Raw genomic sequence first — 25,607 nt, 5'->3', positions numbered from 1 at the left:
CTCACGTGAGGCGGGCTGACCGCGGGCGACCTGTCTCCCCAGAACCACATCCCGCCATCCGGAGGGCAGGCCCCCGCCTCACCTTCACAGAAGACACAGTTCAGCTCCGCGAGCCTTGTGAGACGCTCCCTGCTCACGATAAATAAATGTTTTTGAGTTGAGTCATTTCCGTAGCATCGTTCACAGTCACAGAGCCAGAATTTGAGCCAAAATCCCATCTCTCTCCAAAACAACAAACCCAGATGACTTCCGCTCCTCGCTTCCTGCAGCTAATGACTCCCCATTGCTGGAGGAGGAGTCGGTGCCAGACACCAGTGCAGGAAACCGCCACCATCACGATGACCCCACAGCCAAGGGAGGAGTCCGCGCGGGGCCCGCACGCTGCGTCCACAGAGCAGACGCGGGGATGTGTGGGGGGCTGGTCCCCGCTGGAGTGGACCTGACATGGTGGCCCCTTGTGGCCAGTGGCCCTGCAGGCCCTGCCCGCGGCGGTGTGATGAGACCTGCGGTCACTACTCTGGGTGGCCGGAGCCCTGGGTAGCCTCACGCGGTCCTCTGCGTGACACTCAGCTCAGCCTGTGTGGTTTCCTTCTCGGGAGGAACACTTCTCATTTCAAGGAATATAAATAGAAAAGAACATTATTACTGTCATTTGGCTAATTGTCAAAATAAAGCGGAACTTGCTGGATCTTGGTTATTCATCCGCCCATGGAAGAAGGCGGGCTGAGCTGAAGGCGTCCTCTTCTGGAATGCTCCAGGCCTGCTTTCCTGTCTGTGGGTAGAGGAGGAGGATTTTTAATTGTGTGTTTTCAGTTTTAATTAACAAGGGGGAGGGCCTCCCTGGTGGCACAGGGGTGAAGTCTCAGCACTATGAAGCTGTCCCCAGCCACTACACGAGTTCGATCCCCGGCCAGGGAGCACCCACACAGCACAGCAGACCTCTCCTGTCTCCCCGCTGCTCCCCTCAGCAGTGTGCTTCAGTGGATCTGCCTGTTCTGCTCCCCACTTTGTCTCTGGTGAATCCTCTCACCCCCCACACCTCTGGCCTGCACCCCAGCTCTTGTACGCATAAATAAATAATATTTGGAAAAATAACAAGGGGGAGGAGCAAACTCCCTTACCAGATTCGGCCTTGTTGACCATTGAGAAGTTGCGTGGCCACGAGTGAGCTGCTCGGGTAATGGCTGGAAAGGCAATTAAAACGGAAACATAGTATGCACAGAAAGAGAAGCCACCCGTGCGTGCATGGGGGTTCCCTCAGGGCCTTTCCTTAGACCAGCTCCAGAACGGGGTGCGAGCCCGAGTTCCTGGAGGCCGGCAGGGGAGCAGGCTGCCTGGGCTGCCTGGTGGTGGGGACGAGGGTGTGGGGAAAGCGCCGTGACGAGCCAAGCGCACCCCGTCTTACCGCCAGACTCTCCTGTTTTAGCCTCAGAAACATGACGACGACCACAGCAACTTGGGGGCCTGCTCGGATCCCACCGGCTGGCGGTCCCAGCTCTCCGCACACACGGGAGATGGGCGGGCACAGCCGGGAGAACAGACGCTCCTGTCGTACGTCGGTTGAGAGCAGGGGCTGAAACACCCGGACTGGGGGGGCCGGGCCCAGGCTGTGGGTGTTCCTCATCGACAGTCCAGGCGAGTCCTGCTGCTGCTGGTGTCAGCCTAGTGCAGAGAGGGGGGAGTAATAGAAACAAATCGGGTTGCTCCGACCAGCTGTTTTACTGTTACTCATGAGTGTTAGACAAAGCAGACCTCGCGACAGAGCCTTTAAGAACAGGGTCCTTACTCACCCTTCACTCACCCCTGTTTCTCTCATTCCAAATGCAAAATAATATAGCAAAACAAGTCCTGTGGGTTTTTTTTTTTAAAGATTTATTTATTTATGCATACAAGAGCTGGGGTACAGGCCAGAGGTGCAGGGGGTGAGAGGATCCACCAGAGACAGAGTGGGGAGCAGGTGGACTGACTGACGTACACTGCTGAGGGGAGCAGCGGGCGAGTCAGGAGAGGTCTGCTGCGCCCTGTGGGTCACTCCCTGGCCGGGATCGCGCTCATGCTGCAGTGGCTGCGGACAGCTTCCTAGTGCAGTGCTCAAGCCCTTGCGCCACCAGGGAGGCCCCATGTGGTTCTTAAGGAGAATAATCTTATGGAAATGGCCATTTTTAGCATAAAATTAATGTGTTTTTTCCACTATACACTATCAGGGACATATGTACCATTCCGTTGACTTATTTTTAAAATATGAAACAAAACAAATACAAATAAACCTGACCACTGATTCGTGTGAGCTTTCTAGAACGTGCCCTGTGTGTGTGTGTCTGTGTGTGTGTGTGTGTGTGTGCGTGCACATACGCACATGTTCATGTCCTCAGTTACCTGCCATGTCCTCAGAATTCTAGAAATTGGCGGCAGGGAAAATTGGGAAGGTACCTTCCCAAGCTTGGCTGACAGAAAGATGCTTTGAAATGTTAAACTAACGATAGGAAGAAGATAGATACAGTTTTAATAGAATAAAGTATGAAAATTGTGCTAAGAATAGGGATGGGAAAGAGGAGAGAAATTTAGCTTTTGACTAAATGTGGAGAGAGCTGTTGGAAGAGGCTGCGGTTTATATGGTAACATGTCAGGGAGATGAGATCTTCAGAGAGAAGGCGAACGGCGAGGGGAGTGTTAACATGGAGGCCTGGGGAGGAAGGCACCTGAGGGCGGGGCGGGGCAGGCTGGCCCCAGGAGAGGGAGGGGGACACTGAGCGAGGCAGGTGGTCCTGAGGGGCAGCCTGAGAGGCCCCAGGGGTTGGTGCTCACGCTCCACACCTTGGTCCGGTGCATCAGACCAGCCGGGGAGACTTTGCCTCTCAAACCTGTGCTTTACAAACCGCGTTAGCCTCTTCTGGGGGCTTGTTAAAATGCAGACTTGGCTCCAGCCCGCACTCCCCAAATTGGATTCTGCACTGAAGACGGCCGAGTGATGCCCGTGCACGTTCAAGCCAGAGCAGCGTGGAGCCGGGCCCTCGAGTGGCAGGAGTTGGCCCAGGACCCAGCAGCCGAGCCCTCCCGCGGCCTCCTGTCCAGCCACCAGGCAGGTGGCGGAAGCTGCGCGCTTGACAGGGCCGCTGAGCGGGCGGGGCAGAGGAGCAGACGACCACAGCCCTTGGCCGCCCACCTCTGTCCGGGACTCTAGAGACTCTGGAGAGCTGTCCTGTTGCAGGACGTGTCTCCTGCTGTCCGGCTTTGCCGTGGGCCATGGGGAGGCTCTCGGGGTCCCGCCCCAGGGCTGAGCCCACAGAGCAGCCATGAGGAGTCAGCTCCGCTCCTACCCTGCTCCCCATCTCCTTACTTCCCGAGGGGCCTCAGAACCAGAGAAGACCTCCAGGGCCTGACCCTGGCTGCGTGTCCTTAGCGAGCCGGAGTCACTGCCGCACCCCCGCGGGGCGGCTTTCTGCAGGCGCGGCCGGGGCGGCGGCGGGTAGCCAGGAGGTTTCTCCCTGTGGAGCTGGGCGGAGGCTGCTCCTGTCCACTTGTTCCCCTCTTCAGGTGGGTGCTCCCGTCTGCCTGTTGGACACATTTGCGAATTTCTCAGGCTCCTGACTTTATCCTAAGTCTAGAGTTTGCTTTAAAAATCAAAACATACATGCAGACACATTTTCCTCTCCCGCCGACGTGGACGGATTTTATTTATAATCAATTGAATGTCACGGACATGCAGTATCTATTTTAAATCTGTGTAGGCAGAACATATAATTGGGCACCGCTAAGCTTTTAGAGGCGATATCCTGCTTTCGCTTTGGAATTGATGAGATTGTTGGGGGATTAAGCCCGTGTGGTAGGTAACTCCCTGCGGCTAGGGCAGTGAAGGAAGGGATTTGGGCTCCTGCTTTGTAAATAAACCTGTGCCGTGGATCGTGGAGCCTCCAGCACTCTCAGTGGTTGGCGAGATTCTGCGCTTTCCTCTTTGGGTGGAAGCCAAGAAGGGCCTGGAATCTGCATCCTCTCTCCCTTGGATCATCCACATCCTGAGAACAGCGAATGGATGTTTTGGGGGAGGCGCCGACTGCCGGCCATGCAAGGAAAGCAGAGAAAGGACAGGTGCGTGGGCTGGACATTCCGCGCCTCCTCTTTAAGATGGTGAGCAGAGAGCAGCCGCGGAGGCCCTGCAGACGGGTCTGCGGAGGAGAGCGTGCCGCACCTCACTTTTTAAATCTCAAAATTGTTTTAAGTCTGCAGGAGAAGGGCAGAGCTGGGGCAGAGCCGCTCCCGCCCCCCGCGCCCGTGCCAGGCGCCCTGGTGGCCCGGCCCAGGGCCCTCCTCGCTGCAGCCCTGCACCCGCCCAGGCCGCCTCGGTGTGATCTGGAGGCCGTTTTCCGTTCTAGGACTCCTGCCATCCAGTCGCCACATGTCCTTGAACGGCTCTTGATGTGACCGTTTCTGATTTTCTTTACTTTTGGGGGCCTGATATTCTTGAGGGGCGCTCACTCAACGGAATGTCCTCAAAAGGAGGCTGGTCTGTGTTTCACTCGGGGTGAGCCTGAGACTGAGCTTGGAGGAGCCCAGAAGGGCCGTCCCCTTTCCCGGCACTTGGCATTTCCTGCCAGTGTCACATCACTGCGGATGGCCTGGTGCCCTCGCGGGTCCAGTCTGGGGGCTCCAGTGACCTTCCTCCTACTTTCGCATGTGCACTGAGGGGAGACGGATTCCTTGAGGGGCCACGGGGGGTCTCACCTAAGTCACTCGAGGGTCTACACAGGAGGTTTGTTTGTTTCTCCTTCGTTGGCGACCTGCTGATTCAGCGGGACATAATCAGATTACCACCCCCTTGTTTCACTGGGGACTTGTGGACATCCATGCTGTCATCTGGGTGACGCTCTAAATGCACTGACTTTTCTGCTCACGTTGGTGCAGCCTCAGCCATTCAGGAATCTCTCGCTCAGCTCCTCTGCTCCCCCCTTCTGAAATGAACACTGCATCCTTCAAAGCAGGGGCGCAGAAGTCACAGGCCAGAAGGGGGGAAGCCAGTGTCCCCAGAGCTGCACGCGGCGGGGGCGCCTGGGGCGGAGGCTAGTCTGCGGCTCCGCCTGAGCCGGTCTCCCCCGTCAGCGGCCGGCCAGGCCCGTGTGCACCTGCTGCTATCACAGCGTCTGGCCTCACCCAGAACCCAGACTAAGAATACTTCACCCTTTTGTTAAAATAGAAAATGAGTCATTGTTGAAACACACCAAGTGGGAATTCACTATGCAAATGTGGCATTTTGCGGCATCTAAAGATGAGGATGATGGTTTACAGAGAAGGGACCGTGGGTCCCAGCAGCGCTTCCCAGGACGCTGATGGAAAAGCCACAGGGAAGGAGCAGCACTGAATGAGCCGACAGATGGGGGGGGGTCTTCCGGCTGCCTCAGAACCACGTCAGGCGTGGAGAGAGCAGAGCCGATCAGCCCAGTTCCAAAGGCCCCGCTGGCAGATCCCCACAGGAGGCTTTGCACACTGAGAGCCAGGTTGGCGGAGCCTCTGGTGTGAGAAGGCTGAGCCCCGGGAACACAAAGCTAGAATAAGAGCACCAGGGAGAAGCTTTTATGGGTTTATGGAACTCTCCGTGGGGTGTGGGTGGGTGGGAGATTATAAATCCCTATTATGTATTTAATATAATTCAGCAGAATTTCCTGTTTCAGTTTACGAGATTAGACATGTACTCCACGGGGCCTTCCCTTGGCTGGATTCAGCGTTTAATTTGGACTGAATTGTTCTGAACGGCAGGCACCGCATTCTATAGCAAGTGCTTTTCTCGAGCTGGTCCCAGCTTGCTAGGCCTCGAGTTAGGTAGCAGATCAGTGTCCCTGCGCCTGCGAGTCTCACCAGTGCTGGCTGGAGGTGGACGAGGCCCTGAGAGGAGCGACAAGCCCCCGAGGCTTGTCGGGAAGCAGCTCCTTGTGCAGACCAGGGAACCTCGCGGGGTCTGGAGAGAGAAAGCTTTATTACTAATATCCACAGACTGTGGCTGGACGAGATGAATCCTGTAGGAGTGGAGTGACCTTGGGTGAAACCCCTTCAGCTGGAGGGAACAAGGACATTTCAGCAAAAGACACTCACAGCAGACGAGAGGGAGGAGCAAGAAGTCCCATGATCACTGGAGAGGCCTGAGACCTGGAGCAGGAGAGGGATAAGGTGCTTCAGCTCAGGTGGGATCTAAAACTAGTGGGTGTGCAGGCCAGTGGTCAGGGGGTGCAGGCCAGCGGTCAGGGGGTGTGGGCCAGCAGTCAGGGGGGTGTGGGCCAGCGGTCAGGGTGGGTACAGGCCAGCATCAAGGACAGGACCTTGGAGACAGGTTTCTGGAGCCCAGGGCAGCTCAGGTGGGCCGGTCACTGGACCATCTAGACCCACTTTTCTTGGCCATCTTGGGGCTCTGGAGGTCCTGACACACTCTCCACCTTTAGAGCCACGAAGGAGGGTTTTTCATGAATCATCCTCCCTGTAGAGACAGACGAGGGATTTCTGACTCAACGGCCTGTCTGGGTGAAACTCGGGCACAGAGTACACGTCTCCCCTTAGGGAGGAGAGGCTGAACGTGTTCCTCAAGTGAAAGAGGAAACTGAGGTCTTTCATCTAGTAGCTGATTCTGTTTCAAAGTGCAAATCAGATGTGCTTGTTTTTTGACACTGGACAACCTTGGTCTTCTGTTTCTTGCCTCTTTTGTTTGTTTGTTTGTTGTGAAACCATAATTACTGGAAGGAAAGCTCCGTGAGGGAAGGCACTTTAGCGGCCCACTTCTCTGCTGTTCCCTGGGGCCAAAATGGTCCCTTTCACCCGGGGCTGGGGATAGTCAGTGAGTTGCTTCTGGCTTAGTCAGCATGATCTTCAATGCTCTTTTTTCGAGGTCAAAATCTGATTGTGTAATCAGTTAACCAGACCAGAGATGTATAAATTGGTTGAATTAGATGATCCCAGTGGCCTCTCCAAGATTAAATAACAAAACAAAACTATAATTGTATTCTCTCAGAGGTCCTTGTACATCACAGCAGCGCATTAACATGTTTGCTTAGCAATAATGCTACTGACTCCAAAGTCAGGGGAGGAAGCAAGGCCTGATTTTGAAGGATGTACAGACCTTGATTGTTTCCAGGGCTCAGGTTTTACGACAAGATACAATGACCAGCCACTGGGATGATAAAATATACATTGCTTCAAATTAAATTTCTTTCTAACAAGCACCACCGTCTGCATATTTCCCTCCTTGTGTTTTTACACCAGCCATGGACACACATGTCAGGCATGATAAAAAGAGTATCTTTTGGATGTAGTTTTACAAGGGACGCTGTATCCCCAAGAAAGCATTTATGCTGAATAATTATGAGCCAGGCTGACTAAATCATTTTCTCCAGGACTGTAGGCAGAGATGTGTAGGAGAGAGTAGTACAATTCGATGATGAATAAGAACCAGTCTGATGGTACAGAGAATAATCAAAACAAGTTGTTTCTATGGCACTGAAATTTTTCACGTAAAACTGTGTTCAATCTTTTTAATGAATTAATTTAGCTTCCTCAATCAAGGTGTGCTTACGATTAACTCCTTATAAATCTCACGGTCGAGAGGGAGTCTAGTGAAGTAACGGTCAAGATGACCAGTCTCTCCCCGCTTTCCCCTCAACCAGATCCCCTTTATCTCCCCCAATGAAATCCTCTGTTGAGATTTGAGCTTTCCCAGGGGCTGTCTCTGTGAAAGGCTGGGCAAGCAGGTGCATGACTTCCTTGCCCTTGGTGTGTCTGAAAGTGTCTTATCCCCAATCAGGGCCCTCCCAAATGCGTGTTTCTGCCCGTTGCCTCTGGAAGATGAGCTCCTCTCATTCGGACTGAGCTTGACTTTCTCCTCTCAAGAAAATTTTGAGGATTTCTTTTCATCTTTATGTTCTGACATTTCGAGGCTATGTGTCTTAGTTCTTTTCCTTTGCTGGACTCTCTGGGTTCAAGTCTGAAAGCTCATCACTTCCTTGATTTGCAAAATTATCTTCCATTTCTTTTTTTTTTTTTTAAAGATTTATTTTTATTTATTTATTTATACATGCACTGGGTACAGTCAGAAGCGCGGGAGGATGAGAGAATTCACCAGAGCCAGAGCGGGGAGCAGAGCAGGCAGAAGGACCGAAGGACACTGCTGAGGGGAGCAGCGGGCGGCAGGAGAGGTCTGCGCGCCATGTGGGACCCTCCTCCCGTGGCCGGGGAGCAGCCGGGGATCGAACCGGCGCCGCAGAGGCCGCGGGCAGCTTCGCAACCCAGCGCTCAACCGCTGCGCCACTGGGGAGGGCCTCTTCCATTTCTTTTGTTATTTTATCTTCTTTATTTCTTCAGTTCTCTCACAGATTCTGAACTTTCTGAGTTTGTCCCTTTTCTGTATTTTTCTTTTGTTCTCTTCTGAGTTTATGAGAATTACTCAATTTTGTTTAAAAGTCTTATTACTTTTTGATAATTCTGTTCATACTATTCTCTGAGTTCTCTCGGTTTTAAATTTTCTTAGCATGCTATTCTTGTTTTATGGTTGTCACAGGTCTTAAAATCTTTCCATATAAATTAAAAGAATCTCTTTTCCATAAATTAGGTCTGTTTCTTTTCCTTGTTCTCACTCTTTCAAGTTGCTGATTTTCATTTTCTCTGGTTGTCAGTTCATACTTTAAAAGGACAGTGAGTCTGGTCACAGATTTCCCAAATGCTTGGGTAAAATAACAGCCAGCATCCTTATTATAGACTCCAGCTTTCCCTAAAGAGATAATCCAGTTCTTTTAGAGAAGCAGCATTTGCTTTGGGGAGCTTGTTTCCTTCATGAAAATCTTTGGCTTTTACACTCTCTGCTGCTTTGGGAGAGAAAATTCTGTCAAGCTGTGGAATTGGTTCATAAGGAGTCTTTCAATTAATTTGTTTCCTGTCCCCATTCTCAAAACCTCCACTGCCTAGTCACTCTGGAGTGAGAGGCTGCAAGGGTTCTGCAGGGGAGGCACTCTGGCTTCTAATGAGAGCAATTTCCAGCACCTAGAAATTTATAAAAAACTTCCCCCTTCTTGGTATGTTTTCCTTTGCCTTTCTAAGCTTACTTCTCTTACTACTTTTCTCACCATGGGCTCTCAGTGGTGGATATCAGACGGGACCTCTGTCTAGCTCACCATTTGAATTCATAGTTGGGAGGATGAATTTTAAAGTAAATTCTCTAGAATTGCTTATAAAATTAACACCCCAGTATTTCTTTTCTAATATTGCTTCATACTTTCTTGCAAGATTTGATTTTCTTGTATTTCTTAAACAAGAGTGTTTTCAGAGACTCTTTGATTTGTGGATCAAGAATAATTTTTATTTTTTTAATTTATTTTTTATTATTTTTAAAAAGATTTATTTATGTATTTATACAAGCACTGGGTACAGTCAGAAGCGCGGGAGGGTGAGAGGATTCACCAGAGCCAGAGCGGGGAGCAGAGCAGGCAGAAGGACCGAAGGACACTGCTGAGGGGAGCGCGGGCGGCAGGAGAGGTCTGCGCGCCATGCGGGACCCTCCTCCGGTGGCCGGGGAGCAGCCGGGGATCGAACCGGCACTGCAGAGGCTGCGGGCAGCTTCGCAGCCCAGCGCTCAACTGCTGCGCCACCGGGGAAGCCCAAGAATAATTTTTATAAATGATCATGTACCTAGATCTATCTGGGCTACTTCGCAAGTCAGAAGTGTTGAATTTTGTATGCAATCTCTTTTATGCCTTGTGATGGCAGACTGGTCTGCTCCTTCAGATCACTGGAAATCTCTAGAAAGACAGCATGAACTTAGTTTCTCTTTGGCATGGCTTAGCACAGAGTTCCTGAGTCCTTGGCTCAGGTCTCCCAGTCATGGCTGTGATTGCATCTGAGGTGGGGCCCTCGTGGATAGGTCAGGTCACTGTGATCACGGCTGAGCTGTGTCCTCAGGTCACTGTCCCCTGTGGCTCCAGGAGAGCTGCTGTTGCTTACTGGCTGTTAGCTGAGGGTCGCACCACACCTCTGAGAGATGAAGTGGTCACCTTCATTGTCCACAACATGGCCATTTCCTTTGTCTTCAAGGCCAGTGAGAGGGCATCCCTCTTGCTCCAAACATCCCTGGCTTTTCTTGATCTTGAGCTTTATGTCTGCTTCTAATGTTACTGTGATCAGGTCAGACACTCTGACCTAGACGTGGGATCGATACGGATGAATGAAGATAAAATCAGTTTCGATTAATTTAAGGGCCTTAATTCCTTCTGTAAAATGTCTTTGCCATAAAAAATATCATTACGGCAGTAATATCCTGCCACGGCCTGGCTCCTGCCCCATCTAGGGGATCGGGTTACATAGGGCATGGACACCGGGGCCTTGTGTGTCATCCTGGACTTCTGCCCACCATGCCAGAGCCCAGCACTCCCGAGCCCAGCATGCCTGAGGCAAGTGCATCTGACCAACACCAAGAGGAAGGAAATAAAGCAAAGCAGACTCCCAGCAGGTCCAGATAGCAGGATCATCATAGATTTCACAGTAACGGTATTTTGTGTTTTCAAATGTTAGTGTGCCCCCTGCCCCCCAAACTCTGGGCCTCCTATAGCAGCAGACACTTAGTGATGCTCCCAGGTACAGGCTCTGTGTCAATAGTCAACCCCCAACAGTCGAGACAGTGTCGGGCCCGTTGTCCGCACGAGCCACAGAGGGCCAATGAACTCCAGGTGGAAGTGGCAGAACCAGAACCGAATCCAGACTCTTGACCAGGAGGCTGTGCTGTCCACAATGAGCCTGAGAAAAACAGCAGCAAAGGCACAGTTTTGGTTCCTGTTGATTTATTTTTTCATATGAGTTGTAGCCAATTCCTCTTGGTCCCTGTTACAGAAACATTAGCTAGTGTGTTCCCAGGATGTGAGAAAGCGTTGGCACCTGGATGTGCTCAGGTAACTGGGCAAAGGAGGTCTCCATGTCCACCTGCGGCAACTGCAGGGAACTCTGGAGACCTCTTCCATGGTTCTTCTGGCAGCTTCAGAGTCTTTCTGAGCCGGCTCTAGCAGTAGCCCGTGGTGGTAGAACAGTAGGGTGACTCGCCCCAGCCCCCCCCCAACCCCCCCCCCTCCTGGTGTCTCTCCCGCCCCACGCGTCCATGCCCGCCGGGCGGTCAGCACTTGGTTTCTGCGTCACTCCTGCAAGAACCTTTCTCCTCAGCCCTTGCCGAGCACGGCCAGCAGAGCTCACCACAGTGTCACCTGCATGCCTTTTAATTTTCTGCAAAGCTCTTCTGCTATGAGATAGTTCTACTTGCTTACGTGTCACATTGTCCCTAGCTGTCCCCTTCCTCACGAGAGTCCAACTCTGCCCTCTTTACTTTAAATAATAAAACTCAGTATTTCACTAAAAAAGGAGGGAGGTTTGCGAATACTTTCCTGTAGGAGGTGACACAACAGGAGTTGGGCCAGGGCCTCTAAAGTGTGGTGATCTCCTGGAGACCCCCCCACCCTGAGAGTGGTGATTTGGGGCCAGGACTGGAGCCTCAGATCTGACATTTCAACCAGTTCCCAGGGGAGGAGATCCCAGGGGTTCCACCACCACTGCCCGTCCAGACGCGCCAGAGGGAGGGTCTAGCGGGGGCCTGTGAGGTGACTGGGGAGGGCCCACGGGCTGGCTCGGGAGGACCTCGTGGTCATGGCCAGTGGTCAGGAGACACAGCAGGACTCCTGTGGTGCCCGAGGGCTCCCAGAGCATCGGGCTCGTCTGTCCTCCTTGCTGTCTCCATGCGCACAGGCCTCTGGGGCGTTCTGTCCATGTGGGTCAAATAACGTGGAGCTTCCTTGCTCCATGTCAAAAGGAGTAGAATTGTCCTTCCAAGCTTGGTGCTGTCTTTTTCTTCCTGGGGATGGGCGCCTGCAGGTGCTCTTACCTGCACGTGAACAAAAGCAGCTTCCAGGTCTCAGAGGACGTGCACCCGGCCCCGCTGCCCGGGGTGTGCGTGCCGGACGCACAACACAACTCAGCTGCTCTCCTTTGCCTCTGAACCCATGGATGGCGCGTAGCTGAGATCAGTCGTCGGGCGGGTACTTCCTTGAGCTGTTACAGATTTCTTAAGAGACCTGAGCAGACGGCTGACAGTTTTCCAGTCTTTTCTCTCTACCTTCCCACCATATCGTGATTGCTTTGCATGAAGCTGCCCCTTTCAGACATGTAATTGTGTGTGTGTGTTCAACTGGTTCGGTAAAACCATTTCATTTAACAGAGAGTGAGTCTCAGACCCGGCGCTCGGGCTCCTGGCAGGCTGGCCCGTGTTTGCTCTGGAAAGAGGTCTATTCTACCCTTGTACTCCTCTGACATTTACTTGCTAACAATGGGAGGGACTGCAGAGCCTCTGGTCTTGCAGGATTTATCACCGATAAGCCAGAGACAACTTGAGTCCTCTGAAGCATGGAGGTTGAAAGCAAACCTTTATTTAACATTCTGTGTCAACATTTCTCCAACTTGACCTACCAAGTGGATCTCACAGCAGATGACGCTGGAACAGAAACAAGTGTTTGCTCTTCTGTCTCGGCCATTAGTGATGAATTAAAGCTACAAGCGCTGGCCTGCGTGGCAGGCGGGTGCTGATGCTGCCTCTGAATATTCATGTCTCCTCCTGCAGACACTCCAGGCTCTAGGGAGCTGAGGAGGACGAGCCGATGTGGCTGGACCGAAGGGAGCACCGAGCCCCTTGCAGAAGGTTCTCGTAGACACGAGGACAATGTCGTGCTACAGAGCCGTCACAGCTGCTCAAAAGCGCCTGTCCTGGGCACTCACATTTGATGGACAGCCCTGTCCGTCAACACACTCAGGCTTGTCTGTGGCGGGTGAGGGCCGTGGGGACATGCACCCGAGCTTCCTGGGTGTGCCCAGGGGTGTCGGTCATGCCACCGTCTTTCCGGGGCCACCCCCTGCTGCTCGAGTGAGCGGGCACCGTGCCACCTCCTTCTGCAGCCTCGCGCCCTGCACACCAGCGACTGGCACTGCTTCCCTTAGACTCCTTCTACCCTTGAAGTCAAGTTTGAGCATGTCATTCACCCGAGAGCCGGCGTGTCTCTAACAGCCACTCAGCAGCCCGCCTCGGCCACCACCACAGGGCCCCCCTTGTCTCTCCACTTCCAAATGTACCCCTGGCCCCCCAATCTGTGCTCTGGACTTAAGGTCTCCATGTCCACCTGCGGCGACTGCAGGGAACTCTGGAGACCTCTTCCATGGTTCTTCTGGCAGCTTCAGAGTCTTTCTGAGCCGGCTCTAGCAGTAGCCCGTGGTGGTAGAACAGTAGGGTGACTCGCCCCAGCCCCCCCGACCCCCCCGCCCCGCCTGGTGTCTCTCCTGCCCCACGCGTCCATGCCCGCCGGGCGGTCAGCACTTGGTTTCTGCGTCACTCCTGCAAGAACCTTTCTCCTCAGCCCTTGCCGAGCACGGCCAGCAGAGCTCACCACGGTGTCACCTGCATGCTTTTTAATTTTCTGCAAAGCTCTTCTGCTATGAGATAGTTCTACTTGCTTACGTGTTCATTTATTTGCTAGTTAATTGTCTCCCAAAACAGAAGGTAAACTCCTTGAGAATAAGGACCTCTTATGTGTTCTTCGTCTAAGCGTCCCTGGCATTTAGGCCGTGCTGGGTGGCGCAGTTGAAGGGATAAATCTCCAGCTCTGGTGTTCCAGGGCTCCCCAGGGCACGGAGCAAGGTGGGGCGCTTGCACCCCATGAGGGCAGAGGAATGCACATTCTGTATGTACTCCTGCTAGGGGTTAATTTGTTTTTATTCTATTTTTCTTAAATACCCATAAACCTAAAATGGGTTATAAGCTCCCGTATATATTAGTCCTGTAACTAGAAACCAAAACAAATGAAGTAAATGGATAAAATCGAGGCAGTTACCTGTTGGATTCCCTTGTGAGTTTGTGCCCCATGGCCTGGAGGGGGGCGCGTGTGGAGCCCCCAGAGACGCCCGGCGTGAGGCCACAGGCAGGCTGAGGGGAGCGTGGAAGGCAAGGGGCGTGGAGGGGGGGTCCGGGAGGAGCTTGGACACAGACCCAGCGTCCCCCGTCCTCTCTCCAGGAAGCCCCTCCCTTGGAGTGGTCCTTTGCCAGCGCCCCAGCTGTGCCCCGAGCTAGAGCCACCAGGAAGCGGGGCTGCCCCTGTGCTCCCACAGAGTCGGGGGCTGCGGGCCCGCAAGCCAGCAGCCGGGGGGCGCAGGCGTCTGGTTCAGAGCGCTGGCCTCCTGCACGGAGGGGTCACCCTGTGCCCGCAGTGGGGCCGGAGCCGGAGGTGGACAGAAGAGCAGAGCAGACCTGACGCTCAGGCGCATTTGCAAGGAGAGAATCCGCCCTTACCCCCGCTACGGCGGCTCTAGCAGCTCCTGTTGTGGAAATTACGCAGAGCGTGCGGGTGACCTCAGCGGTCAGTGCTTGGTTCTAACCGCCCTTTCGCGGTGGAGGCGCCGAGTCCAGGGCGGTGCCGGTGGCGGGGCTGGGAGGGGACACCAGGCCGGGCCGCTGCCCCTCGGTGTTGCAGGCCACTCGCTCTGGCAGCGGGACTTGGGCCCTTGAGACCCTCAAGAACTGTCTTTTCGTCCGTTTCTCACTAATCCAGTTGTCCGAGTATGGCAGCCTGCTGGGGACGGGGCCCGCTGCCCTTCTAGGCCTTGCAGGTGTCGGGGGGCTCTGCCTGTGGCCCACACTGGCTGGGCGCGCCTGCTGCGCTGGGGGCGCGGGGGAGCCTTTGCATATCCGAGGGGCTCGGCCCGTGCTGTGACCCTCCCTGACAGCACAAGTACCCGTCGCACAGCTGAGCGCCCACACGGCCGTTTTCTGGTGACCGCACGCGCCGGCTTTGGCTGTTTTGTCTCGGCTTCTGCCGCGTCCTGCCGACTGCGGGTGCGCTCGGTGGGGCCAGGCGCGCTCACCACGGTCACCTGCCGCGGTTGCCCGTGCCGCCCCATCCACTGTGCTCCAGTCCCCGCTCTCGACCAGCACGTGACACCAAAGTGTGTCCTTCGCCATCTGCACGAAGCTCACAGCTGCAGGAGCCCAGCGGGTGCTCTGTGGACCGAAGGGCGCCGCCCGCCTCTTGGGAAGCAGAATCCACTTGTGAGTTGGTGGCGGAAGCCACGGCGCTCCGGTGACGGGGAGGTGAGCGTTTGGCTGCATCTGAAGTCTCCCCAGCAGCCTCCTGCTGCTTCCCAAGCGCGTCCTGCCCATGCGGTGCCTGTGCCGTGTGGTGCCTGTGCCGTGTGGCGCGCACTGGACCCTTCGCTGTGCGCGTGTGGAACGCGGACTCCAGAGGAGACGCGTCGAAACTCCACTGTCTCCCCAAAGCATGCGGGAGGGGCAGGGAGGGACACGCGGCCTATTTTCCTCCTTGGTTTCCAAACTCCTGGCCCCGAGCCCCTTGTTTGCATGACAGGAGCGTCGGGGCGTCAGCGCTGGGGGCGTGATGGCCGCGCGATGACCAGCATTTCCCCCGGCCCCTGCAGGAGCGCCGAGGCGGCTTTGGACACAGGATGCGGCAGCGCTGCAGGGCGAGGGGAAGGGCTCTTCAGACTCGCTCCCAGACTCATGGTTTCTGTTTCAGAAAAGAGAATTAACTTCCTTCTCAGTTGTCAGTGTTCACTTGTCTTGCAAAGCTCTTGGAAATTAGGAAGCTGCTTAGTTGTTCACTAAACCTTACCTGAGTCTCCTCTCCTGTAGAGATCGCAGCGTGGATTCAGGATGCGTTGTCGTCCTTAATTACTCCTTTATCTGTGCGTGGGATCGAATGTCACGTTAGTCATTATCCGTGTTTATCATGTTTGAGAACAGCGCCTTGGCTGCCTCCGCCAGGCTGCTCCTCAGGGCGCACGTGGCTCCGCAGAATCGGGGCTGTCCTTGGGGAGCTTTAATGCACCTCTGGAGCATCGGCTGTTTCTGCAAAGATGGCTTGTGCTGCGGCATGGAGACGCATGCAAAATACTGCTGCCAGCTAGGCGTCCCCTGCTGCAGGCGCAGCCACCGTCCTGCCCTGCCCGCCCGTCCCGTCAGGCCCCAGACAGAAGGTGAGCGAGGCCGGCGCAGGCCTCTCTGCCCGGCGCCATCATCTGTCATCCATAGCGCACTTGTTTTTTGTCATATTTTGCTGTGAAATGGATGCAGGTTTGACTGAATAAAATATGTCATTTGTATCGAAAATAGCAAAATGGAATCCCAGGGGAATGATGAGTCGCTGGAGAGATAATTGGAATGAGTGGAGTATCTTAATCTGCCACATGAAGATGTTAACTGCTGGGTTTCAGTCTCCGCTTGTGTAGACCGGCTCAGATCGTGATGCACACTCACCCCTTGGGGCGTGGGGTATGGGGGGCTCGTCTACGACCCTCAATCCTGTGGGATTACGGCCTTTGCTTACCAGCTCCTTTCATCTTACCTGCCACCCGAAAGCCCCCAAGCCACGCACAGCCACACTTGGGGCTCGGGGCTAACGTCGGGAGGGGAGAGGCCACGGGGGCCGGGGCTGACGTCCCTTCATCCGTCATCCTGGGTGGACTGGCCTCCGCTGGCACTGAAGTCGCCCTGTGTTCGTGAGGCACATCCTGGGGTCCGGCCCAGCCAGGCCGAGGCTGCGGGGGCTCCAATGTCTGTGCAGTGCCGCGGCGTTGGCTCAGCAAGTGTCACTCTGGGGCTGCTGCATCTCGAACTCAGGTAAATGATCAGGCGCATCTGCCGATCTGTCTCTTGCTAAGGACATGTCCCCGCAGGCTGAAGGCAGGTGTGTGTCACCCAGTTGCCATTATGTGATGTACCAGTCGTCTCAACTATTTCAGCCTGTGGACGTAGGTGAACCTAGCTGGGACTGAGGCAACGAGGAATATTTTGTTTTATTTTAGTGAAATTGTTTTTATTGCGTGTTTGTTGTAAGCTAAGCATATTAAAGATTTGCAAGTGAGAATGTGGAGAGCAGCTTGGGCCGCCCCGGGCACGGAGGGGTACTTACGACAAGATTCGCTCTCACGGACGGTTAGTAAATAAGAGTGCAGAGTCTGCTTCAACCAGGAGGGCCCTGTTAGGAAGGGAGGTAAGAGTGCAAAGAGGCGGGAAGAGGGGCCTTGAGCTGCGTTTGAGCAGCTCAGGGATATACAGGAGGGGCCGGGGGACAATCTCCTCCTGGGCATGGAGCTTCCAGAAAGCTGCCTGCCAGGGCCCCGGCACGGACCTGCCTTCCCCTGTGGCCCATGTGGCTTCTTTTCATGATGACAACTCAGGACGCTGGGGGGGACAGCTAGGGGCAGTATTCGGCGCCCAGCTGATCGGTACCACCAACGTTGTGTGATTTTGTCCTCATGTCCACCAAAAAGGACAATTCAAAAGCATCGTTCTGGCTGTGATGATATCCCTCAAGTGCAGATCTCAGTAGCTACTTCTCTTTTCTTTTGCATCGAGTGCTTATTTTCTGTAAAGCTCCAGCTTATTCTCAGTACAAACTTTTGCAAGTACTGCTTTATGGACTTAATCACTTGTGTTCATTATTTGCATGATGTGACTGCTCCCAGGCTATCCCAAGATGACTGTTTTCAAAGCCAAAGGTCGTGATTTCTGAGGCGAAACTGGAAAACTGCCCACCTGGGCAATGCTGATGTCCTGGTGATGCCTTTCTGCCACAGACGCAGGGTGCCTGGGGGGGTCTTGCTATTATTTTTCCACAACAGAGTGTACTGGCAAATGCCAACACTAAAAAAAAAAAAAAAAAACCAAAAACAAACAAACAAAAAAAACACCTGTAGGTATGAAAAGCATAATTGTGTACCAACAGTAAAACTTGACAAATTCCCTACAATTTCTATTTTAAAGAAATATCTTTTAAAGGTCCTGGCAGCGAGTGGGAATTCAGAGCTTCGTTCCTCGGTTTGGACAGCTGGAGAGAGAGTTGTTTATATGCAGGCAGAAAGGTCTTTGTGGGCATGTGTGCTGTCCTGAGCGCCCTCACAAAGCCTATGCAACTCGTGCAGCTCTGCTTACAGCAGCTGGGCATGGACACAGCACAGGTGCCGGTGGACAGGGGACTGGACCAAGAAGGCTCGCGCACTCTGTGGGCAACTCTGAAATGTCACCGTTTCTAGTACAACAGAAGACGAGGGAATTCTGTGCAGTAAAGCAAGTGAGAATGACAGAGCTCAGTGTGGGGCGCTTCCATAGTGGACAGTTCGATCAGACAACATGCTTAGAAAGCTAGTGGGCGCTAACAAAGCGAGGTTTCTCAGGGGACGGCTTCTGGCGGGCAAAGGGCCCAAGGGTTGCGCGGGCCGGGGGTGGTAGGGAAGAGAGCTCCCTCCTGTAACGGTGCAAGGTGGTAGTCGGGGGAGAAAAAAAATAAAATGTGTAGGAAGACCTCCCGAAGTGGGGCCCGTCGTAGGCCTGGTCTCACTCCAAGCCAGGCCGAGCCACACCAACGGGCGCCCGCGCAGACGTCCGGCAGGACAGCACCGACCAGCGAGGTCCGCGTCCAGGCCTCCGTGCCGCTGTGGCTCCGGCTGGTACCAAAAGGAGGGCAGCCTTCCCCCACATCAGCTGTGAGACATAAACAAAACCCCGTGTGAAGAAGGCACAGAGGTGAACACGGAAGGAAGCAGCTGCGAGAGGAGGCAGCCGAGTCGCTCAGAGCCACGGGTCAGACGTGCGCGAGCGGGAGTCCTTCGGGGCCTCGGCTCTTGTTTTCTGAAGGAGACCAGGCAGCTCCCAGCGCAGCGGCGGCGGGGGCACCCCCACGAGTGGTGCGCAGCGCCGCGCCACATCCTCTCCCCCGCTTGTGGCTGGGCTGTTGTCATGTGTATGTCTCGAGCGGTGTCGGGGGGTTCAGCCTGCACCTCCCTTAGTAACAATGTGGCCGGGCTTCTCTGAGCGCCAGAGGGCCTGGCTGGGCCTGAGCTGTCATGGTGAGCGGGAAGAAGGAACACCCCAGCGTGAGTCTCCTCACCTCCTGCTGCACAGGCCGGCTGTGCTAACGGGGTGCGCGGTGCGGCTGGCGGCGGTGGGTGCTGAGCCCACCGTGGCGGGGGGGTGTCCGGTCGTCACGTTACTGCAGAAACGTTTCTAAATTTAGAAGAAGTTGAAGTGTGAGTTTAAGAGAATTCCTGTTGCATACCCAAATATAAAACATATCAGTTTCTTGATTTTTCTCATCTTTTACCGACACCAGACAAGCTGGGGGTTGGGGCTGACGCACACCTCTTACTGTGATCACACGAGTCACTCGAGCTTCCGCCCTGCGCGGCCCTTGGAGCTGTGCGGCCTGCAGTTCGGGGCTGTGTTGGCTGAACGGGCTCCGGGAGCCAATGGGGGTGGAAGAAGAGCTGCAAGCGGTGGTTTGAGGTTTTCCCAGGGAAGGCGCAGCCAGCGTGTGAACAGAGCACGCGGCTGAGCAGCAGTGTCCAGACTTACACACAGACGCAGACACAGCTCAGTCCCAGGCGCCGAGCTCTGCTGAGCTCCGGCTTGTACCCCGGGATGCAGGGGCTCCAGGATCCCACAGGGCCTTGCCGTCTGTCCCGCCAAGGTGCCTTGTTTATCCTTAGCCCTGTGTGTCTGCAAGTTCCATCCTCAACTCACCTGCACCACAACTACCTGGGCATCGAGGAGATCAGGCCTACATGATAACTCAGCCCTCAAGGATCTATTAAGCATGTCGGGATGCTAGACAGTTCATTTATTCACTCAACAAATATTTATGGAGAGTCAGTTGTGGGTCATGCACTGAATTCAGCGCTGGAGATAAGTCATTGTGAAATAAAACGTAGGTCTGGCTCTTATTTTTTATTAAACTAGTATTTATTGTCAACCTCTTGAGTTCTAAGCACTGCCTGAAACTCTGGAAATACAGCTTTGGGGAAAAAACAGGCAAAAATTCATGGACCTTCCATTATTGTCATTGAGAATCTTAGCAGAGAAATAAGTGATCTGCTCGTTATGCAGGGAAACGCAAGAGAAAACCAAGCAGGAAGGGGTGTCAGGAGCAGGCCTGGAAGGGGCAGGAGAGCCACGTTGCTGCCGAGGCCGGGAAGTGCAGTGGGGCAGCTCCGTCGTCTCTGCCCCGGGCGCTACCGCATTAGAGACTCGTAGCCCGTGAGGTCAGAGTAGTGGCTATTTCCAAACTTACACCTACCCTTGGCTCCTAATTTTCTTTTCTAGATTATCATATATTTAATTAGCTTAAGGAAAACTCATCTATTAAATCATAAAACATAGCCAGGATTTAATGTAGCGCAGTCTTTACACTGCGTTTAATAATGGAGGCTGCTGTCACACCAACGTGTGGCCATGAAGCCAATTCCTAATTTGAAAGGTCAGCAGGAAAGGCCATATCCATCAAGCTTCATCAGTCCCATTTTATTAATAACGACTCAAAAACAGGTGAGAACATTTGCAAAAGGACCATCCGTCATGTTTCAGCCGGTGTCGATGGCTCCCCGGTGTACGTGTGTTACCTACACAGCAGTCGGCGCTCTTCTGAAGGGGACGCGGCCATCTCGGGTTAGCCTCCGGGCACGAGGCTCCAGTGCCGCCAGTGTCGGGCCCTGCAGCTTCCTCCTGAGGGTGTGAGGACAGCCGGCGCCTCACTCTCCCAGGGGCAGCAGCCTGCCCGTAAGCCACAGCCACCGCCCAGAGGTGACAGTGCGGTGGTGACTGATGAGGACACCCTTCCAGCCAAAATATGCCCCCTCATCACGCCCGGGGCCACTGCCCGGCAGAGGGCACCTTCCAGAACATTCTAGCTGATCGGGCAGGCTCCACTGTGTCCTCCTTGGCCCTTCCCTGTGGACTGGCCCTTCCCGTGGACTGGCCCTTCCCGTGGACTGGCCCTTCCCCATGGACACCAGCCAGGCTGGCTCTTCTCCGTCTGTGCAGCTTCAGCCCTGCCCACACCTCCTCGCCGGGTGTTGGTGTGTTAGTTAGGTGACCTGCGGCATCACTGCACTGCACTCGGGTGTGCCGGGCAGCCCTGGGGCCGCCCTCTCCCATAGCTCCCCGCTGCATCTGCAGATGCTCTCCTCACGCTTTCGTGGCGCCTTTCCCAAGCACACACCCGACCCTGACACTTACCGAAGCTTCAACCTTCCACTTCCTTCCAGAAAAACAGAGTTACCCATAAGCGCTCTGATCCAAAAGTAATAGGCAATGAGAAAGATATTGATTTATACTAAATCTCCTAATGCAAATGCAGTGCAGAGGATGAGGCTCTCTGGCTAGAGCCGCGGTGTTAGACAATAGATGATGTGCTCGTCACTGAAGACTCTTGTCCGTGTGAGTGAGCAGAAATATATAGTATTTCCTTATTATCTCCAGCCCAAGCCATAAATCACCACTGCAGTGGCATAGGCTGAAGTGGACATAAATTTGAGGTCTGCGGTGGCGAGAAGTTTGGAGCGCGGCATATATTTCAGAAGCCTTCGGAGGCTTCCGATCAGGGTGATATGCAGCGAGCCACAGACAAGGCACAGCGGTGATTTCAGTGTGAAATGCAACCAAGCATCCTGCGCACAGCTGGGAAATTCTTTCTGTCTGATCAAAAGTTCGCAGGGCACCGTCAACTTCTTTCAGCTTCAGCTCTGCTGCTAAAATGCTCACTTTTTCCTATTTTGCTCCCCTGGGGGGAAGAGTTTTAAAAATTAAACTATCTGCCATTTCCCATCACTTTGATATCAGGTTGAGTGACTCATTAGTGATGGTCCTTTACTTTTTTTTTTTTTTTTTTTTAAGATTTACTTATTTATGCATACAAGAGCTGGAGCGCGGGCTGGAGGTGGGGGAGTGAGAGGACTCACCAGAGACAGGGTGGGGAGCAGAACAGGCGGATCCACTGTAACACACTGCTGAGGGGAGCAGCGGGGAGACAGGAGAGGGCGGCTGCGCCCTGTGGGTCAGCTTCTTGGCCCGGGATTGAACTCAGGCCGCAGTGGCTGGCGATAGCTTGATGGCACCGAGACTTAACCCCTGCGCCACCAAGACGGCTCTTAACCTATAGCAGACACTGTTTGAAGCTCTGGAGCGTGAGGAGAAGAGTCGTCCCTTCGTCTGTAACCCCGCGAGGGCTACAGACGACAAACAGGTGGACACTGGTGGGACACAAATTCGCTGAAACAGGAGTAGCAGCAGGGGAGGGAAGCTTGGCCCATTTTGCATGGAGCAGGTTTGCTGAAGAGGTGGTTTGCACGCATGTTAGCTACAACTGAGCTCAGTCCATGGAGCAGCATTTCCCAGACACCAGCTGAGTTTAGCTCTGGAGTGTCCAGTTCGCACTTTAATCTGCGGTGGCTGTTTGCTCACAAGCCGCTGTCGCTCAGCACGTGGGGTGGGGCAGGCTGCATGCTGAGGCCAGACTCTGGCCCACCGTGGGGCCCAGGGAGTATGGACCGGGCAGTGGCTGACCTCGTGCACGTGCACGACTCCACCACAGCCAGTCCCGGGAGGCCACGCCTGCCCTCTGCCCTTGAGCCCCTCACAGTCTCTGTGATGACCTCCTGCAGGCCCCGCCAAGCCCCAGGAGGGGACCTGCTCATCCACTGAGATGACCCGAGACCCTGGAGGGACATGGCACTTGCTCTTTGAGCCTCTCGGGTTCCTGGTGATTTGGCAGTTTCAGAGGAGGGAGCAAGACAGCCGCCCCTGCAGTGGACACTGATGTGGACTGACCGGCTGTGCAGTGCCTTCTGTCCGTGGACAGTGAGTTCCCGCACACGGCGCAGTAACCACATGGCCTGTTGCGTCACGTGGGGAGCCGTGCGTCCCCCCAGGGCTCTGCTCCCGCTCTGCAGGACACAGGGCAGACCCTTGGTTTTCACCGTCGATGATCCCGCTCGGTTGTCGTAAGTACTTTACAGACTAAACCCTGAGTGCGTCTTGGCCAGTTTCGTTACTGAGGGGTTTTGAGGGCACCAGGGTTCCCCTAGATCAGCGCAGAGCGGGCTGCTGTGGCCACTGTGTGTTCACCACTAGCCTCTGGCTCGGAAGCTGGCCTGAGACAGAGCTGGCGAGGCTGGCTGAACAACAGCCTAACGGGCAAGTAGCCGCCCTCCTACCTGGACCGCCCGTGACGGCGTCGCTGCCCTTGTGCAGCGGGTGGCTGTTCCAAGCCGAGCCAGAGGCGCGGAGTTAAACAGTCCAGGCGCTGAGCAACACAAGACCTGGAGTCACCGTGGTCCAGGGTCTTGTGCTGACCCACCATTAATATTCGGGCCTCCATGCGGGCCGAGGCCCAGCTCATAAAACAGGGCAGCGGGAGCGGTGGTCGTCAGCAAACTGGCTGTTGGTGGTGCGGGAAATCCGCGAGATTCAGCGGTGATTGACCTGAGATCCCAGCAAAACTGATTGACGATCCAGAACCACTACAACAGGTTTTGGGGGCCTGCCTGGGCCTGCGGTGCCTCATGGGGCCGCAGAAGCCCCCAGGGGAGCAGCCCCTCACTCACCTGGGAGTTAAGACTCAGGTTTCTTCCCTGAGCTCTGCTACCTCTTTGAAGAGCGTCCTCCAGCCCAGACGTCCTCTCCACGCCTCTGCCTGTGAGTGAACGACAGGGCTTTCGCCACCCTCGCGTGGATTTAGAGAAGAAACAACTTGAATTCATTTCTGCAATGCATGCAGAGAATTTAGAGGTTGGCTTTTATTTCAAGAAAAACAGACACTTCTGAAATACTGGTGGCAGCCACAGCGGAGGGTGTTCCGCTCTGTGGAGACTGTGCAGCCTGAGCTGGGAAAAATGATCCAGGACACGAGGTTTCGTATCAACAACTGAAAGAGCATCTGGAACAGGAATGGTCGTTTTCCTGCAGAAGGTGTGGGGCTCCTGGCGGGAGGCCTGCTCTGGCTGAGCTGGTCTGACCCCGGCCAGGGGAGACACTTCTGGATTCAGCATCGAGCTTGATCCCGCCCTGCGCAGTGATTGATCTCAGCAATTTCTTTCACATCAAGAGAATCCTCCAGATAAGCTCGCTGGAGACACTCAGCTATGAATACGCCGCAGACCCAAAACTAATATTTTGCTTGTGGTGCTTAAACTCGGTGCCAGTAGGGCTCAGACAGCTCGTATCATAGCAGCAAACTCTTCGAAGCCCGATTTAATCAGGTTCCGGGGAAGGGCAGCGCCTGAGCCCGCTTCTCCTGGCGCGAGGTTTCTGTCTTCTCATTACCGCCGACCTGCGGGCCACAGAACAGAGCGTATGGCGGGAGGCAGGCAGCGCCCTCAGTCACCCGGAGGTGATCAGCGGCCACTCGGGCTCTCATTCTGGAGAGCAGAGAGCCGGGTCCAGAGGGAAGAGGGATGGAGGCCTGCCTTCCCCGCCGCCGCCGCGCCCAACGCTCTCTTCTTGATGAAGGTCATTTCTGCTGGCTCGTAATTTGAGAGGAGTGCTGTTTTCTGCAGACAGGAGCGGGGTAATCCTCCCATTTAAATGGCGAGATCCTGCCTGCAGTGATTTCACGGCCTGCAATCTGTCACTTCTCCACTGCCAGGAGCGAAACAGCAGCTAAACGACAATCGATAGACTGATTTTATTACGCCCGCTTGTGCACCTTGTTTGAACTAATTTCTAGTCTGTTAATGATGTTTTAACATGTCTCCAAAGGAGAGAGGATCATGCTTTTCCAACAAAAGGAAAGAGATTATCCCAGGAAGAAGGTGGTTAATTAGAAGGCTTGCAGGGAGAGCCACAGAGCCCCCAAGCCATTGTGCCCACAGAGGAAACACCCTCTTTACATTTCAAAACCCTTTGAGCACCACCAGTGGGTTTCTTTGTCTGTCACTTAGTGTTAAGTCCTGTGAGAGGGGCGCTGGCAGCTCTGCAAAGGGTGACATTTTAGGGGACTGGAGCGCAGGACACTAGCGTGGGATCCAGCGCTGGAGGTCAAGCCTGGTCCGACCGTCTCTGTTTACTAAGAGCTCAGCAGGTTTGGAAGGAAAGGATTTCTTCTTTTATTTTTTTTCAAGTTATGTTTATTGGGGTACTTTCATATCATTGGCTCTGCTTTGGGGTTATAGGTCTAAAGCTCCACACATGTGCTCACGTCCTGCCCAGCCGGTGCCAGCGGCCCTCATGCCTTTGGGCAGGTTTTGTCAGGATGTGGGGGCCCACAGTGAGAGAGGGGGTGACCCTGCATTCCCCACTTGTGAGGTGAGGTCCTGCCCCAGGGCTTCTATGGGGGACCCCACTCAAGTGCTAATTAAATAGCGGAGTGCCTGCCCAGCGCCCCAGAAAGGAGGCAAACCAGAGGGCAGACTGACAGCCTGGGGGGGCTCAGACTCAGGCCCTGGCTGTGGGTGTTTGGGGGGCGTGCTGGGCTGCTCTCCGGGCTTCTCCCCAGGAGGACACACCTGTCTCTGTGGCCCCAGCTCCCGAAAATGGCTCCTGCAAGATGGAGAATACAGAAGCGAAGTGAGTCAAAACACGTCCTCCTGGCCTTACACAAACTTATCTTTTATCTATAATTAAAGCTATTTTTTTCTTCTGTTGAAAAGCTTTTACTATTAAAAGTTCTAAATTCCTGTCATAGTTTAAGCTGTAAAGGTTAATGAGCCACTCACGGAGAAGAGAAGCATTTTCACCATGTTACTATTTCCTTAAAATAGTTGAAACCTTGCTTGTGATG

Source organism: Talpa europaea, assembly GCF_964194135.1.
Source record: "Talpa europaea genome assembly, chromosome: 11".
NCBI classification, from domain to species: Eukaryota; Metazoa; Chordata; class Mammalia; order Eulipotyphla; family Talpidae; genus Talpa; species Talpa europaea.
Note: the sequence above shows the minus strand (reverse complement) of the source record.